This window comes from Pteropus vampyrus, unplaced genomic scaffold (genome assembly GCF_000151845.1).
Source record: "Pteropus vampyrus isolate Shadow unplaced genomic scaffold, Pvam_2.0 Scaffold8, whole genome shotgun sequence".
NCBI classification, from domain to species: Eukaryota; Metazoa; Chordata; class Mammalia; order Chiroptera; family Pteropodidae; genus Pteropus; species Pteropus vampyrus.
Window position 1 is genome coordinate 11,796,438 of NW_011888789.1, and position 6,028 is coordinate 11,802,465.

At 33.4% G+C, this 6,028-nt stretch overlaps 1 pseudogene; it reads left to right on the forward strand.

The window, feature by feature from the left end:
* The first annotated feature begins 915 nt into the window (after nucleotides 1–915).
* Nucleotides 916–1,034, forward strand: LOC111729161 (annotated as a pseudogene).
* Nucleotides 1,035–6,028: the final 4,994 nt, after the last annotated feature.

Sequence of the window (6,028 nt, forward strand, 5' to 3'; positions counted from 1 at the left end):
TCATTTGGTCTTGGCATATCCAAGTTTATTAAAATATGTTCTTCTTTAAAACTTCACCTTCCTCCTATGAAATCATGGATGTAGGCAATGACCATAGTAGGCTACAAAAACCACTAGGCAAAAGCTAAGAGTTTTATAATAAATGGATCAGACAAACAACACCATTGATCAATTTTAATATCACCAAAAAAAAAAAGACAGCCAGATTTTACATGCCTCCCAAAGTAATGCAGTAAAAGTATATGGCAACTTGACTTAACGAGAGAGAGAGAGAGAGAGAGAGAAAGAGAGAGAGAGAATTTAAATTACTAAAATGAGAAATGAAATGAATTATTGGCAACTTTACAGAAATAAAAAGGATTACAAAAGAATAATATAAACAACCACATGCCAACGAAATGGATAATTTAGATGAAATGGGTAAAGTCCTAGAAATACAAATTTGTACTAAAACTGACTCAAAAAGAAATGAAAAATCTGAATAAACCTAAAACAGGTAAGGTGATTGAATTAGCAATGGAAACCTGACAACAATGAAAAAAACCACAGGGCTTCACTTGTAAACTCTACCAAACATTTAAAGAAGAATTAATCCCAATTTTTCTCAAACTCTTCCAAAAAATTGAAGACAAGAAAACACTTCCTAACTCATCCTATTAGGCCAACATTACCCTAAGTCAGACAAAAATACTACAGGAAAAGGAAACTATAAACCAATGTTTTTTGTAATTACAGGTGCAAAAAAATCCTCAATAAGATACTAGCAAACCAAATTTAGCAGCATATTATACACCATGACCAAGTGAGATTTATCCTAGGGATGCAACATATAAAATTAATGTGATATTTGATATTAATAGAATGCAGAAAAAAATCACATAATAATCTCAATTGGTGCAGAAAATGTTTGATGTTGTCTACAGCCATGCCACCCTGAACAAGTCCAATCCCGTCTGATCTCGGAAGCTAAACAGGGTCGAGCCTGGTTAGTACATGGATGGGAGACCACCTAGGAAGATGAGGTGCTGTAGGCGTAAAAAATAAAAAAAAAGGATTGTAAGCTGACAAGGTCCCTGCAATCTGTGAGGTCAACCAAAGGGTTGCCCCGCCTAAAAAAAAAATGTTTGATGTCAACAAAATCCAACACTTTTTCCAAATAAAAACACTCAATAAACTAGAAATAGAAGGGAACTTTCTCAACATGACAAAGGCCACATATGAAAAACACTATACTCAATGGTGAAAGACTAAAAGTTTTCCCCTAAGTTTAGGAACAAAACAAGGCTGCCCACTTTGGCACTTCTGTTCAACATATTATTAGAAGTCCTAGCCAAAAAATTAGGCAAACAAACAAACAAATAAATAAATGCATACGAAATGAAAAGATAAAACTACCTGTATCCACAGATGGCATGATCTTATATGTAGAAAACCGTAAAGAATCTACAAAAAAATTTAGAGCTAATAAACAAATCAGAAAAATTGTAGGATACAAAATCAAAAATCAGTTGTATTTCAAGACATCACCTCTGAATAATCCAAAAAGAATATTGAGAAAGCAATTCCATTTACAATAACATCAAAAGGAATAAAATACTTAAGAATAAATTTAACCAAAGAGACAAAAGTCTTGTACAAAACATTGCTGAAAGAAATGAAGGAAGCCCTAAATAAATGGAAAAACATCTCATGTTCCTGGATTAGAACACTTAATATTGTTAAGATGATGATACTACCCAAAGCAATATACAGATTCACTCTAATCTATATCAAAAGATCAAAAAAACCCATCTTAAAATTTATGTGACATCTCAAGGGGCTATGACTAGCCAAAATTATGTTGAAAACAAAGTTGGAGAACTCATCCTTCTCTATTTCAAAACCTCCTACAATGCAAAATAGTATGGTACTAGGATAAGGATTAACATATATACCAATAGAACAAAATTAAGAGCCCAGAAATAAACCATTACATGGTCATTGATGTCAAGAAAGGGACACAACCATTGAATAGGGAAAGAATTGTCTCTTCAACAAATGGTGTTGGGAAAACTGGATATTTACATACGAAAGCATGAAGTTGGACCTCTACCTTACATCTGTTCAAATCAAACACTAAGAGAGAACAGACTTAAAAATTCACTACACAGATAAAACCAGTTTAGTCATATTGCAAAGCTTAACTTAGCTTATTTTGCAAGATAGGAGAGACCAACTTGATCCGTATCATTTCTTACTTATGCCTCTGAAAATCATAAGCGAAATTTAAACTATTCCTCAGAATTGACGTGAGGTAACCCCTAATCAATTTTCTACCATCTAAGAAAATCCTATTGCTCAGATAAGAAAAAAAGAAAGAAAATTCTAACATTATAACGAATCACAGTGAAAAATAAACAATCACTGCCTCCTCACTATATAAGCTGCTTTTTAACAATGTACCTCTGAGCCTCATTCCATGTTTGGCTTGAGTGCTCCCAGTTCACAAAGTGTCTTTTTGGTGTGTGCACAATAAACTTTTACTAATTACTACTTCAGTGGCTTTTAGTTTTACTTTTACAATTTCTGAACTTTTGACATACCACATACAAGAATTAACTAAAAATGGATCATGGACCTAATTTTAAAAAGTAAAACTACAAAATTCTTAAAAGAAAACATAGGAGCAAATTTTCATGACCTTAGATTTGGCAACGATTTTTTAAAATTGTTTATTGGGGTAACATTGGCTAATACGATTATATAATTTTCAGATGTACATTATAATTTGACATCTGTATATTCTATTGTGTTTACCACCCAAAGTCCGGTTTCCTTCAGCTACCATAAATTTGATCCCCTTTACCCACTTTGTCCTCCCTCTAACACTCTATATTTGACCCTCCTTTATCCCATCTACCTCCCCCTCCTCCCCCACCCCCTACCCTCTGGTAACCACTAGTCTATAGTACATGTCCATGAGTCTCTGTTTGTCCTGTTCATTTGTTGCTTTTAGGTTTATATCCCACATATAAGTGATATCATGTGATTTTCAACTTTTTTGTCTGGCTTATTTCTCTTAGTATGATTATCTCAAAACGGCTTCTTAAATATGACACCAAAAGTACAGACATCAAAAAGGAAAAATAGATGAATTGAATTTCATTAAAATTAAAAACTTTTGTCCATCAAAGAACACAATAAAGAGAGTGAAATGACAGTCCTCAGTATGGGAGAAAATATTTATAAATCATATATCTAATGAGTGTTTAGCTCATTAGATATATGATTAGCTCATCAGAAAATATATTAAAAAATCCTACAACTCAACAACGAAAAGGCAAATGACTCAATTTAAAAATGGGCAAAGGATTTGAATAGATATTTCTCCAAAGAAGATATATAAATAGCCAGTAAGAACACAAAAAGAGGTTCAATATCATAAATCATCAGGAAAATGCAAATCAAAACCATAATGAGATATGACTTCATACCTACTAGGATAGCTATAATTTTTTGAAATGGAAAATAATAAGTGTAGAGCAAATGTGGAGAACTTAGAACCCTTTTACAGTGCTGGTGGGAATGCAAAGTGGTGCAGCCACTGCAATAAAACAGTTTAGTGATTCCTCAAAAAGTTAAACGTGGAATTACCATATGGCCCAGCAATTCCACTCCTATGTATACACCCAAAAGAATTGAAAACAGGGACTCAAACAGATACTTGTCCACCAATGTTCATTACAGCATTATTCACAATATCCAAAAGGTGTAAACAACCCAAGTGTCCATCAACAGATGAATGAATAAACAAAATGTGGTATATACATACAATGGAATATTATTCAGGCTTAAAAAGGAATGAAGTTCTGATACATGCTAAAATATGGATGAAACTTGAAAACATTATGCTAAGCAAATAAGCAGGACACAAAAGGACAGATATGATATGTTTCCACTTATGTGAAATATCTAGAATAGGTAAATTCATAGAGACGAAAAATAGATTAGAAATTATTAGGGGCTGAGGGGAGGGGGAAGGGAGAGTTATTTCTTAATGAGTACAGAATTTCTTTTGGGGGCAATGAAAAAATTTTAGAAATAGTAGTAATGATTGCACAACATTGTGAATGTAATTAATGCTACTGAGTTATATATCTAAAAGTAGTTAAAATGGCAAATTTAATGTTATATGTGTTTTACTGCAATAAAAACTCTTATAAAACTGAATAAAAAGTATGAGACAACCCAAGAAATTACAGATGAAGAAAGATTGATCATGTATTGACCATTCTGGAAGGAAGGTGATGGAGACTTTGGAGGAGAAATATTATTCTCTCGACTTTTGTGGCTGTTCGTAATAGTCCATAATAAACAGTGAAAATGAAAAAACTAGCTTGAGAAGACTGGAATCCTCAAAATAGACTCCCTTCATGTTCATTGCAGCACTATTTACAATAGCCAAGATATAGAAACAATCTAAGTGTCCACTAATGGATGGTGGATAAAGAAATTATGGTATATGTATACAATGGAATATTATTCAGCCATAAAAAGAAGGAAACCTTGCCATTTGTGACGATATGAGTAGACCTCGAGGACATTACGCTAAGTGAAATAAATCAGACAGAGAAAGACAAATACACTATGATCTCTCTTATATGTGGACTTTAAAACAAGGACAAAAAACAAAAAAAAAAAGCAAAACAAAACAAAAAACCAAGCTCATAGATACAAAAAATAGATTGGTGGTTGCCAGAGACAGGGGTGGAAAGTGGGAGAAATGAGTGAAGGGGGTCACAATGTAAAAAAAATTTAAAAAGCGAGCTAGAAAATAAATACAGAATTGATAGCCTTCATAAAAAACTATTAATAAAAGTACATGGAAAGAAACATTAAAAAAAAAAAGCGAAAACCAAACTCCCCAGTCGTCACATTGCAACCGAGCTAAGAGGAAAAGATCTAGCCAACAGCTTTCTGAAGGAATGCAAGATGCAGGTGGTGCAGGAGAGCAGCCTGGCTCCTCTAGCCTGGGCAGACAGAAAGTGGAGATCCCTGGGGAAACAGAGAAAGGGGCAGAACCCTCTGCCACAGGTGGAAAAGCCAGCTTCACACCAGCTTTAGGCTGCTGACGGAAAGCCTGCCCACTTAGCTCCTCTCCTCTGCTCCCATGCGACTGACTGCGGGAATCCGTTCATTTTATACTTTTTCACTTCTAAAGCTGTCTTCTATTATGACCTACTCACTTTCCATATAAACTTATGAGGTGGGCTTACACACCACAGGAAGTTCAAGATAACTTTCAGTTCAGCGTGTTTCCAATGTCTTCTCTATGCCCAGCACTTTGCTATATGCTTAAGAAAATAAATGATAGTTAAGATGTGCTTTCTGCCCTTCCAGGAGTTTATAGTCAAGAACATCAAAAAAGGTTTTTAATGTTCATTCCTCAGTAAAAACAAAAAGTTGTGTACGAATCCTCTCTCTCTCTCTCTCTCTCTGTGTGTGTATATATGTAATAACTATATTTTATGTATGTACATTTAAAAGTAACATTTATTGACTGCTTATGATATGCTATGCATTGTTCTAAGTGCTCTAAATACATTGGTACTTCATTACAAAACAGGCACAAACATTGAGATCTTAAAAGAATGAAATACATATCAACAATACTTTAAAATAATTTATCTATCAATAATTCAAAAATTATTTTTGTATCTGCTAACAAGATATTATAACTAAAATGGTATGGAAGCTAGAGTTTTAAATGTCATATTAATCATAGTGGCCTCAAACTATTTGTAGCTACTCTTTTAAGGCCCAGTGTACAACTATAGAGAAGTTCATCATTAAAGCCAGAGGATGTAAAACTATATTTCATTTTTTTATATTAATCCTGACTTAAATTTAATTTTTTTAATTAAAATTCTTGGGGTGACATTGGTTAATAAAATCAAATAGATTTCAAGTGTACAATTCAATAATGCCATATGTATATTGCATTGTGTGCTCACCACCCAAAATTAAGTTTCCTTCCATCATCAAATAT